Below are 14,048 nucleotides of genomic sequence, written 5' to 3'. Positions count from 1 at the left end.
TTAATTTTAAGAAAAAATGGATGTTATTCTTCCAAATTTATCCTGATTTATATAATAAGAATCATCAAGTACTCCCTCCGCTTCAAAGAGTGTCCACTTAACCATTTGCACACCCCTTAAGAAAATGCTAACTCCTAAAGAAAAAAAAGTAATTTGACCAAACTACTCCTTATTAAATAGGTATTGAAATTTAGTGACGTAACACTTAATAAGGGTGTCACGCCCCAAACCATGGCCCGGGCGTAACACGGTACTCGGGCCTTGCTTGCATGTGTCCGAGCGAACCTCATGGCTTGCTTGTCAACATGGGCATCAAAACAATATACTCTATATGATGCAATTTAAATGAATCATGAAAATGTAATTTGCGGAACAAAGTCTTGAAATTATCTCATAACGTGAAAAATCATGAAAACGTAATAGTCTGCAAGCATGAAAACATAACTGACTCTGTGAACTAACATCTCGTCTATGAAACCTCTAAAACATGTCCGAATACTAACTACCAGACATGGCTCGGACTACCATAACCGAATACTAATGCAAACTTCGTTGAACCCGGGAGGAGGGCTCACCAATAAGCCGATAAGCGAGGGGTGATCTTCTTGCGCGGTGTATGCTCGAAAATCCGTATCTCGCACCGTGAAGCGCAGTTCCGGCAAAAAGGGAAGTTAGTACATGGTGAATAGTACTAGTATGTAAAACCTGCTGAAATGAATAGCATGGCACAACATAGGTATAGGACATGAACTAAAACTAAATGTAACTTGAACATGAGCATGAAACGTGAGTAAAGTCTGAAAACAGTAAATCAAGGGAAATACATGTATATAAAACTGCTTGTAACGTGGGGAATGCTATAGGATAACCGACAACATGATCTGGTACTTTCAAGGTCCTACCAAGAAACACTCACATCTTGCCGTGGATATGAGATTCAAGTAATAATAAGCATGTAAGGATCAACCGCATAATGAAGGTGTTGCCTCCTGTCGATAACCCTTATCCTACGGTGGCTATGTAGTTTCGAGCTATCCGAGCCTTCCGATTAACTAAGCAAATCCCAAAACATGAACATGATATAGTTGGCTAAAATAAGCCCATGATTTTCGTGAAATAACTTGTAAATAACTTATAATCATGATTTCACGAAATAACTTGTAACATGGTTTCATGAAATATCTTGTAATATGGTTTCATGAGATAACTTGTCATAGTCTTGCAAACATGTTCTTGATTCATGGGGAATAACAGTAGTTCATAATTGTATATATAATTGACTTGAAAATATGCTTGTAACTTGCTAGATAAAATCATAAAGTTTCATATAAACATAATGAGAACACATGAGGAAGAATTCATGATTCATGGATTAAGCTAGGGTTCTTAATAACCGTAATGGAATATTAGGAATACAATAACGAAAATAGATACAAAATTCATGTACATAAATACATAAACACGGGCTACCAATATGTTGGGTTTAATACCCTAGGATTTGAACTTCATGGATATCAAGAAACGGAGCATGGGGAAGAACGTAGAGATTCCCACATGTGGATGGAAGTTCTACATACCTTAATTGCTCCAAAACTTGAATTAAAGACTTAAATTTTGGAGAAGATTTTCTAAATCTTGATTCTTGAACCTTGAGATGGGTTTTCTTGAAAACCCTAGATTAGGAAGAATGATTTCTTGCTTAGATTATTAGAGTATATGTTAGAATTGAGTTGGAATAATTAGAGTAGGCTTACCTTGGTGTTCTTGATGATGGAAGAGGGTAGGAGGTCGTTCTAGGGCTTGAAGGAATGAAAAATAATGATTTGAACTGATATGGACGAATATATACGTGCTCGGAAAATTGAATTTTTCACGAAGAAAATGCGGCCGTATTTTGAAAGACGGCCGTATTTTGAAATACGGTCTGTATTCCGTGTGGATCGCATTGCATTTCTTCAAGAAATGGCCATAACTCTTTGCACAGATGTCCGTTTGACCCCCATAATATACCGTTGGAAAGGTATTTCAAACTCTACAATTTCATCAAGTAAGTTTTCCCAATTTCCAAATACATTTTGAAATACGATCCGTATTTTAAAATACTGTCACACCCCGACTTTACTAGGGTGTGATGGGCACCCGACCCCATGTTTGGAGCCGAGCGAACCCGCTAACTCTTATTACATATCAAAACTCTTCAAAAATTTGTACGTCAACAAGTAATAGAAGTCGTAGTTAAAACTCCAGATTTTTTTTTTGAAACATAATACAACAAGACGCGTTGGCTGATGAAGCCGCTATCAAGACTGACATACTACACTCATGACTCTGTCTGCAAAGTCTCTAACATCGATCCAAAAATCCTAGCGTACAGGCTTTGACTCGGCAGCACTCCAAGAACAAGTGAGGCCTGCCAACTTTGCTGGAATGTCTTCTATAATATCTTCAAACCATCTGGGTGTACCTGCGCGGCATAAAACGCAGCCCCCGAAGAAGAGGGGTCAGTACGAATAATTGTACTAAGTATGCAAGGCATGAACAGTAATATAGTAAGAGGTGTAGAGCATGTCATGTGAAAGAGAATATCCTGTACATGTGAGACATATCATGTGTAAAGCTGTAGCCTGTGCATATGGAACATATCATCTGTAAAACAGTAATCAGTACATATGGAACTTGTCATGTGTAAAGCTGTAACCTGTACATGTGGAGCATATCATGTAAAGCTGTAACCTGTACATGTGAGTGCCTCTGAAGGCGGAATCATGCATGCTTATCCGGTCATATCATGTCATAGCGCCGAACAAGTCGGCTCACCCACATAGCGCCGAAATACGTCGGCTCGCCCATATATCCCGCGTCCGGCATCCGCGTCCGGGATGATAACGCGGGCATCCGACCAGGTGGCAATGCAACATGTGTCCCTTCCCCTCCCCATATATCCCTCCCCCCATGTCCCCATGTACATATACATATTTAGCATGCATGGGAGCCCAAGAAAGTTACGTGTCTATCGGAGTGACGTAAGGTCGGTAACCTCCGATTATATTATGGGATAACCATAGGCGCTTGCCTCACCTTGAAGGAACTAGTACAATAAGGCGAGACTATCAAGGAAGAGTAACATCACGGGAAACATAAAACAGGATCATAACATGTCGTTTCTTATACTTTGGAACCTTAAAAAAAAATAGTCATTATCAAGAAACTTGACTTAACATTTCGTTTCGTCATATTCGTGGAAAGAGCATATCTTTGACATATTCGTCATAGACAATTTTCTCATGTTTGGCATCATCCCTGCCATCATAAATCATATTCGTCGTTCTAGTCATAAAAGCTTTCAAAATCATAAAACTTGATTTTTGAAGAAAATAATCATTTTGGGAAAATATTTGTAAACTTTTAAAAAGGAAATCAGGCCTTAAAACCATTATTTCTAACTTTTGAAAATGAGAACGTTATGGAAGCATTTATAACATCTCGCGTATGAATCATGCCACAGAAAGAAAGGGCGTAGCCTTGACATACCTGCGCCGCGCCTTACTAGCTACGCTTATTCATCCAAGCTTGGTTCCGCTAGTCTACATTCAAGAAAGTTGATGCAACCATTAGATTTATTGACATATATTTGTCGTAACCTTTCAAGTTTCTTCACTTATGGTCTGCCGGAATTTGACAAAGATCTCCCCTATAAACATACCACCCCGAGAATCTAACTCGGCCAAATTTTTAATCAACGACAATCCGGGAATTTAACCCGGCCAAACCAACAACAATACCACAATTATTCTAGCAATACTTCAATATTCAATTCAATTCAATTCAATTCAATTCGCGTAATATTCCAACGACTCAATCGACATACTACTTCACCCAAAACCTTCAAATTTAACAACAACCATACATTTCAGTATTATCCCTATATGTTAGCCTCAACCACACTCTTTATTCTACATCACATAATCCATAACGACAACAACTAAAATGTCAAATAACATCAATTTACCATAACTTACCAAATCACCTATCATTCGGTTACAACAACTTCTTATACATTTTCATGCATTTCCATCCTTCTCTATACATTCCAACAACAACACAAGACTAAGTAAAATGTATTCATTTCTTTCCATGCAACCATACACACACGGCTATAACTACCATCCACACAACACAACAATTACATTACCAAATAATATTAGCTCATCACTTCAACACACTACAATACATATTCGGCCACAACCGCACACATGCACTCACATATTCGGCTACCACACCTCATGCACGGCCACACCCCTTATGCATTTTTTTTCATGAATTCCATCCACTTTTACAAACTACAACATATACAAACTATCCACAACACACAAAAGGAGATGAAATCTTACCTTTTCCTTCAACTTCCCACTTAGTTTAGGGTTGGCATATGACACCAAAAAGCCTTCTACTTGCTCCAACACTTACTCCATGTTGTAGAGGACCTTCCATTAGGTAGGAAAACTAGGAAAAATAATTTTTTTCTTGGTCCTTTCCCATGGCCTTGTTGGCCGAAATTCTCCCTTTTTTTTTTCTTTCTTTCTTTCTTTCTTTCTTTCTTTCTTTCTCCAAACTCTTGAATTAATATATATATATATATATATATATATATATATATATATATATATATATATCTTCCACATCATGTGAGGGGCACATGCCCTCTCTCTAGAAATTTCTTAAATTTCTAGGAAAAGATGACTTATTTTGTCATCTTTTTTTTTTTTCCATTCTTTTCTTTTTCTAGAATTCTCTTTCCTTTTCTTGAAAATTAATAAAGAAGACCAATTCCTTCTTATGTAAACTTTGACCTTTCAAAGATTTTCTTGGACTTTTTGAAATTATCATTTTGCCCCTAACCTTCCATAATATTACCATGGTGCCACTTTTTGCGAATTTCTTTTTTTGCCCTCAACCTTTCTCAATATTCCATACCAACAATATTCACAATTAATATTCACAACCTACTTGTACATTAAAATAATTTTTGATCATGATCTTGCCTTCATCATTCCACGACTACTTCAAATTATTCGATCGTGTAAGGTACGGGCTATAACATCCGCCCCCCCCTTTAGAACATTCGTCCTCGAATGTTCAACTGACCTTACGAGCGTCATAATACTCTGGGAGGGTTCCCTTTTATAGCTGCTCTTCCCTTTATGCCCGTTCGTTATCGTCTGCCTCATCCCGTCGTAATGAAACCATTTAGCCTTTTCATGAGTCCTTACTTCGTATCATGGGTTTTTCCTAATTCACTATGTGAACTCACTATCCTCGTCCTTCAAGTCATTTCTTTTCCGTTATTGCTTAGTCACCGCACCTTAGCAGAAACCATATCTCTGGTATACAATCTATACTTATCGATCTGGTGTGACTACAGATTACTCTTTTATCCTCATGTCTGTCTCGTGGTACACCTATTATCATTTCGTTTCTACTTTCCCCCAGGTATTCTTGTGACACGCCGACATATTTTGAACTCTGATTCCAAGCTAATAAATTTCCTTTTCTAACACTTGATAGTGTTACGATTCCTTTTATTTAGGTCTAACTTGATATGGTCTCCCCCCCCTTTGGGGGGCTCCTTATATGCTAGCCGTCTTCGAGTACCTTCCTTCCCTTATTATTTTTCCACATGGGTCTTAAAGATTGTGAACTATTCCTTTCTAACACATAGACCTTGTCTTATGAGGTCATCCTCTCAAAACAACTCTTCCATATCTGTGGCTACCATACTAGTATGGCCAAATACAGCTTATTATTCCTTCATATATCTTTCAAAGTCAAAGTCTTATTACATCGTCGCTAGGCTTACTCACTTTTTTTTTTTTTTTTACTTCACATTCCTCTATCTTATTCACTATTCCTCCTCTAACCTCATACACTCCTTTCCTGGTTCCTTTTCTCGCACTCTATCCTTTTTCACAGATCCACTTTGCGTTCGTATCCAAACAATCTCGCGTTTTGCCAGTAATTTCTCTCGGGAGCCTCCTTTACTGGGAATTCTTACTTTTCACCTTCTTCCGGCACTTTAGTCTCTTTGCTTCCCATCAACCCACTCTCTTTCCTTTCCAATTATCACTATATTAGACTCTCCAGTCTTAATCTATAGTAAAACAATGACAGCTTTCCTTGTAGCACCTGTACCGTTCACCTTTGCTGTCACTTGGGCTTCGGTCCCCTTACTTGACTAATTTCCTTCTCATAGCGTCGATTCTTTGGGACTCCCTTGTCCACCAATACAATCATATGGAATATCTACACACTCATATATATATATATATGTGCATTATTCACTAACCCACAAAATACTTCCAAACGCTATTTAAGCCTATCCAACTTTTCGGGGCCGTGACGCATTCCCTGTCTCTTCCCGCCCTAACCTACCTCGTTTTATGTGACCCGTATAGCTTGGCCATTAGTATACTACGATTTCCCTTAGGTCACTCTTAGCTTCTCGTTTGTCCCTTATATCTCAATTTGTAAAACTTTTAGTTTACTTCCTGGGGTCACCCATCCACGAAATTGCTCCCACCGAGCACGCTTAATCTCGAAACTTTGGTGAGATTCGGTGCCTTAACACCGATATTTTGCGTCAGCTTTCTTACATGGCCTTTACTACTTCGATCCAAGCCAATCAAAACTTTACACTTCCGAGATATTTTCGTAATACGTCCTTTCTTCTACAATGACCGTTTTGCCCTTTTTAATTCACGATGTCCACCTTCCGCCGCATGTATGACTATTTCCGTTCGGTGCCCACCACGTAACAGAAAAAATATATCCATCCAGTCTCACCTCGTTTGACTTCCATATCATCCTTCGCCTTTTTCGGCCGATACTGCGCGCCTGCGGAAATCAAAGATTAATATAATGAATCTTACTTCCTATGTCTTGGCTCTATCGCACGATCTAATGACAAAAGAAGGTCAACCATTCCTAGATGCCCCGCAAACCTCACGTCTATAGATGTGGCCGGCTTCACACCCATAAACAGGACTCTACCGACACGACTTTGCGTACAACCCTTAGACCGACCCTCGCTCGATACCACTTTGTCACACCCCCGACTTTACTAGGGTGTGATGGGCACACGACCCCATGTTTGGAGCCGAGCGAACCCGCTAACTCTTATTACATATCAAAACTCTTCAAAAATTTGTACGTCAACAAGTAATAGAAGTCGTAGTTAAAACTCCAGATTTTTTTTTTTTTTTGAAACATAATACAACAAGACGCGTTGGGCGATGGTGCTCGCTATCGGGACCGACATACTACACTCATGACTCTATCCGCAAAGTCTCTAACATCAATCCAAAAATCTAGCGTACAAGTTTTGACTCAAGAAGCACTCCCAAGAACAAGTGGGGCACCGCCAACTTTGCCGAATGTCTTCTATAATATCTTCAAACCATCAGGCGTACTGCGGGGCGTTAAAGCATAAACGCGCTTCCGAAGAAAGGGTCGACGAATAATTGTACCGAGTATAAGGCATGACATAATATAGTAAGAGTGTGTAGAGCATGTCATGTGAAAGAGAATATCCTGTACATGTGAGACATATCATGTGTAAAGCTGTAGCCTGTGCATATGGAACATATCATCTGTAAAACAGTAATCAGTACATATGGAACTTGTCATGTGTAAAGCTGTAACCTGTACATGTGGAGCATATCATGTAAAGCGTAATGCTGTATACATGCGAGTGCCTGCGAAGGCGGAACCATGCATGCTTATCCGGTCATATCATGTCATAGCGCCGAACAAGTCGGCTCACCCACATAGCGCCGAAATACGTCGGCTCGCCCATATCCCATATCCGGCATCCCGCGTCCGGCATCCCGCGTCCGGATGATAACGCCACCGACCAGTGGCAATGCAACATGTGTCCCTTCCCTCCCCGTATATATCCCCTCCCCCCCTCCCCATGTACATATACATATTTAGCATGTACGGGAGCCCAAGGAAAGTTACGTGTCTATCGGAGTGACGTAAAGGTCGGTAACCTCCGATTATATTATGGGATAACCATAGGCGCTTGCCTCACCTTGAAGGAACTAGTACAATAAGGCGAGACTATCAAGGAAGAGTAACATCACGGGAAACATAAACAGATCATAACATGTCGTTTCTTATACTTTGGAACCTTAAAAAAAAATAGTCATTATCCAAGAAACAGCTTAACATTTCATTTCGTCATATTCGTGGAAAGAGCATATCTTTGACATATTCGTCATAGACAATTTTCTCATGTTTGGCATCATCCCTGCCATCATAAATCATATTCGTCGTTCTAGTCATAAAAGCTTTCAAAATCATAAAACTTGATTTTTGAAGAAAATAATCATTTTGGAAAATATTTGTAAACTTTTAAAAAGGAAATCAGGCCTTAAAACCATTATTTCTAACTTTTGAAAATGAGAACGTTATGGAAGCATTTATAACATCTCGCGTATGAATCATGCCACAGAAAGAAAGGGCGTAGCCTTGACATACCTGCGCTCGCCTTACTAGCTACGCTTATTCATCCAAGCTTGGTTCCGCTAGTCTACATTCAAGAAAGTTGATGCAACCATTAGATTTATTGACATATATTTGTCGTAACCTTTCAAGTTTCTTCACTTATGGTCTGCCGGAATTTCGGCAGCATCTCCCCTATAAACATACCACCCCCGAGAATCTAACTTGGCCAAATTTTTAATCAACGACAATCCAGGAGTTTAACCCGGCCAAACCAACAACAATACCACAATTATTCTAGCAATACTTCAATATTCAATTCAATTCAATTCAATTCAATTCAATTCAATTCGCGTAATATTCCAACGACTCAATCGACATACTACTTCACCCAAAACCTTCAAATTTAACAACAACCATACATTTCAGTATTATCCCTATATGTTAGCCTCAACCACACTCTTTATTCTACATCACATAATCCATAACGACAACAACTAAAATGTCAAATAACATCAATTTACCATAACTTACCAAATCACCTATCATTCGGTTACAACAACTTCTTATACATTTTCATGCATTTCCATCCTTCTCTATACATTCCAACAACAACACAAGACTAAGTAAAATGTATTCATTTCTTTCTATGCAACCATACACACACGGCTATAACTACCATCCACACAACACAACAATTACATTACCAAATAATATTAGCTCATCATCAACACACTACAATACATATTCGGCCACAACCGCACACATGCACTCACATATTCGGCTACCACACCTCATGCACGGCCACACCCCTTATGCATTTTTTTTCATGAATTCCATCCACTTTTACAAACTACAACATATACAAACTATCCACAACACACACAAAAGGAGATGAAATCTTACCTTTTCCTTCAACTTCCCACTTAGTTTAGGGTTGGCATATGACACAAAAAGCCTTCTACTTGCTCCAACACTTACTCCATGTTTTAGAGGACCTTCCATTAGGTAGGAAAACTAGGAAAAATAATTATTTTCTTGGTCCCTTTCCATGTCCTTGTTGGCCGAAATTCTCCCTTTTTTTTTTCCTTTCTTTCGTTCTTTCTTTCTTTCTTTCTCCAAACTCTTGAATTAAAAAAGAAGACTCCTCACTATATATATATATATATATATATATATATATATATATATATATATATATATATCTTCCACATCATGTGAGGGGCACATGACCTCTCTCTAGAAATTTCTTAAATTTCTAGGAAAAGATGACTTATTTTGTCATCTTTTTTTTTCCATTCTTTTCTTTTCTAGAATTCTCTTCCTTTTCTTGAAAATTAATAAAGAAGACCAATTCCTTCTTATGTAAACTTTGACCTTTCAAAGATTTTGTTGGACTTTGTGAAATTATCATTTTGCCCCTAACCTTCCATAATATTACCATGGTGCCACTTTTTGCGAATTTCTTTTTTTGCCCTCAACCTTTCTCAATATTCCATACCAACAATATTCACAATTAATATTCATGACCTACTTGTACATTAAAATAATTTTTGATCATGATCTTGCCTTCATCATTCCACGACTACTTCAAATTATTCGATCGTGTAAGGTACGGGCTATAACGATAGTGTACACCCGGGTGGAGAAAATATTAGTAGGAGATGTTCCGGCGGGATTGGCGAGCTCCGGTTGCTCTATATGCCGAGTCAAAGTATTATGATATGGATTCATGTTACGTGTTAGAGACTGCGAGCAGTGTTGTGGGTGTTAGATGTCGGTTATGTAAATGGCTATGTAGTAGGTATATTATTATGCGTTGTTTTATAAGTTTCATATGTTGCAAGATTTTATTTGATTTGAGAAAAACAAAAGTATATTGTTCTTCGATAAATTTTCGTTATACATTTGTGTCATGATTTGAAAGCCAGCGTAATTATGAGCATTTGGTGAGTCAGCGGGTTCGCTCGGCCACGAATAAGGGTCGGGTGCCCATCACCCCTAACGAAATGGGGTGTGACAAATTGGTATCGAGCGGTTCGTCTTGGGGTTGTACGCAAAGTCGTGTCAGGTAGAGTCCCATTTATGGTGTGAAGCGCGCCACATTTATAAACAGGAGGCTACTGGGCATCTAGGATGGTTACTCTTCTTTGGCATCTTAGATCGTGCCGTAGAGCCAAGTTATAGGAAATTCCCGACATTGACCTTTGATTTCGGCAGAGGAGATGGCACGCGATGGAAGAAAGCGACTAGCGACGTTGGAAACTACGAAGTACGCAGTAAGCAACGATACGAAAGATACATGTCGGGTAAGATATGAAATTACGGTTGAAACACAAGTTGTGATTAAAAAGGAAAAGTAAACAAGAAAAGTGTAACGATGTGCCGTTTGAGTTGGAAATATGAGGTACGTTCATTATTTTGTCTTGTTGATGATAACGGGAGCCCCGTGAGTTTGTGATATGATGCGATATGCATATACGTGTGTTGTCGTCTGAGGCATTGTTGGTATTTCTGTGTACGAGTCTTGAGATAGTGACAATACGAGAGGAGACTACTGTACGAAATTTTCCCGTAAATAAAGTGAAAATGAGATATAGATTTGTAATATGTCTTGGAAAGTCGTGCCAATAACAATGATAAGATTTGACTAAGTCACTAGTATGGCCGACCCGGAAAAGAAGAGTGACGGGTACGAATGAATAGATAAAGGCGACTGGTAACGACAAGGATAAAGTGGATCGGAAAAAGAGAAAAAAAAATTAAGAAATAGGAATAAGGCACGAATACGATATAATGTGAATATAACGAGGATTGTTATGAAAAATAAGTAAAACCGGTAAGTTAAGATAGCCAAAGTTAAGATATGATCCACGTAGCTAGAATATAAGGGCAAGTATGAAAAGGAAAAGCGAGCTATAGAGTGAATAGGAAAGGCTTATCAAGTTCGGTAGGGGAAGGTTGGAATAAGGATTGTATATATATAAAAACGAAAATGATAGCGAGTATGAGAAGGGAAAGGTAATCGAATGTAAGGAAATAAGAAGGAGCGAGAGACAAGCAGTAGTAATAGGCTATGATATGCGTAGTCAAGGATACGAGTACCATTAGTGATGGGGCTATGAAAGACACGGATATAGAAGGGAGGAGGAATGAGGTGAAATGGGAGCCAAAATTCGAGGGCCGGCAATCAAATACCTATAAGTAGTGACGATCAAAGTGAGCTCGTCGCCATCAAATCGGAAGTTCGGTGACGAAAAGAATCACATCCGCGAGCATGAAAGGCGAATACCGAGGACCAAAGGAGGGGTAAAATAGTAATTATGCTATAAGAACGCTTTGAAATCCGGTAAACTTTTGACTTACTCCCGCATCCCGTGATGGAGGTCATGCAACTAGGGTGGACGCGATTATACGGGCGTTAGGGGCACCGTATTTCATCGAAGTTTCAAAGTTAAGCGTCTTTCAAGCGAGAGAAATCCTGGGACGGTGACCCCCGGGAAGTTTTTCGGGAGTTCTATAAATTCAGGCTATAGCGCGTAAATGAGGAGTTAGAGTGACTTAAGGACAAATTAAGAGTCCGGAGGTGGACGTAAACCCAAGAAGGTTGCGCGAACGGGGGCAAGTAGACCGGTAAGGGAGAAAAAAGGCACAACGCCTCAGTTCTAGAATTAGGGTGAATTGGAATAGTGTTTGGAGATATCTTGTAAGCAAGATAGTAGGGGCTATAAGTATGCATAGGTATGCATGATATCCCCGCACATGGTTAGATCGGTGGATATATGTATCCCGTAATCGAGTAGCGGTATGTAGAAGCATTAACGACGATTGGGGTAACAAAGTTCAAGTGAGGAGAAAGATATAAATGGCACGAATGTTATAAGGCAAGTTGATGCTGTTTTCACCATGTTGAGCTTAGAAAGTGCTAATACAACGATATTTGGAAAGGAAAGAGAGCGAGTAAATGAACGGAAGACGATCAAAATGTCGGAACCTAAAGATCGCTCAATTGAGATTGGGAAATACGGATTTAGGGCAAGGTAGAATTGGCGATAGTATAACCTACCGCACAAGGGGGAAGCGAGGGAGAGAGATACAAGTGTAAGGCGAAGACAATCGACGCTATAAAGTCCTGGATACGAATACGTGGGCCGCAGGTAAAGTCCTTCTTGAGACAAGCTAGAGAGATCTAAAAGCCAGCAGTGAAAGCATGGAAGTCGGGGGGCAATAATCGAGGTGGCGCCGAGAATTAATCGTTATCAAACATAACATGATATTGGAAAATGGAGACTCGAAAGAATGAACGATCGTGACTAAGATTAAATATGCAGGTCGTGCAAGGGCAGTCATGCTACCTAGGAGTATTTACATACCTAGGGTGAGACAGTAAATGCGTAACGAGAAAAGTTTTGGGGTCGGTAATAACAACACGGTGATAATATTTTGGGTGCATTAAAGAAAAGATTGTAAGACGATCTAGACAAGTGATTAGAATTAGTTGGCCACTAAAAAAGGAGGGTGAATTTATACGCCAACTTCCTTCCGAATTGTATCACCTGGAAGTAAAAGTTAAGACGGGGAACGATCACTATTAGTAACTCGTAAAACGACAAGAATCACGTATCGCTAGCTGTGTCGACACCTTGTAATTCATCGGCGAATGGGTATGTTTGAAGATATGTCCGTGAAGAATGTGATCGATTCGACAAGAAGAAGAGCTTAACCGGGATGCACCGATCTTATTCACACTAATTGTAAGGCAAGAAGATTGTGCGCTAAAGATGTAACTTCCGTTAAGGCAATGGAATAATAACAAGAAAATGACTTGCGAGGTAGCCCGAGGAGGAAATGAAAGGGAAGGATGATTAAATGAAATTACGGGTTATGGTAGTGAATGAAACCCCCTCGAGATCTCATGTCCTTTACCCAACTCCGTGGCGCGACCACGTGCCCTGATTGGGCACTCGTACGTACTTACCCTAAATTAGCAAAATAATAAAGACAAACGTAAATAATAATTCAATAAGGACAAGTGGCCTCGCCGCCACGGTGGCCGACATCGGGAGGCCGTCACAAAAAACATAGATAAACTCCCACCGTACGCGGATCTCGAAACATATATAGAACCCACACCACGTGTCTCTGCGTACCTCTACGAACAAAACATAATCATATGACGGGACGGGGCCCCGCCGTGCCCGCAGTAACTACGTACATATGCAACGGAAATCTCGCAGTCAGAAAATGCTTGCTCCGACAAAAGGGAGCAACGACGGTGACGAGTATAACCTAAGCAACGGATCCACAAATCGGTGCCCGTACGTACGCGCGGCACGGGAACGCAGCCCCCCCGAAGAAAGCGGGGTCGCACGGAAAATGTACCGAATATGTAAGCGAGAAAATGTAATAAACAAAACTAAAATCCAATGTCGAAAAAAACGAGTAAGCTAATCAAAAAAACGTCCGAAATCATACGTAATCAGAAAACATATGCAAAAACGCCCGCGGGGACTCGGACGGGGGAGGCGTCCCCGTCCCCCCCAAAA

Source organism: Lycium ferocissimum, chromosome 4 (genome assembly GCF_029784015.1).
Source record: "Lycium ferocissimum isolate CSIRO_LF1 chromosome 4, AGI_CSIRO_Lferr_CH_V1, whole genome shotgun sequence".
Classification (NCBI taxonomy): Eukaryota; Viridiplantae; Streptophyta; class Magnoliopsida; order Solanales; family Solanaceae; genus Lycium; species Lycium ferocissimum.
This window is presented reverse-complemented; position numbering follows the sequence as displayed.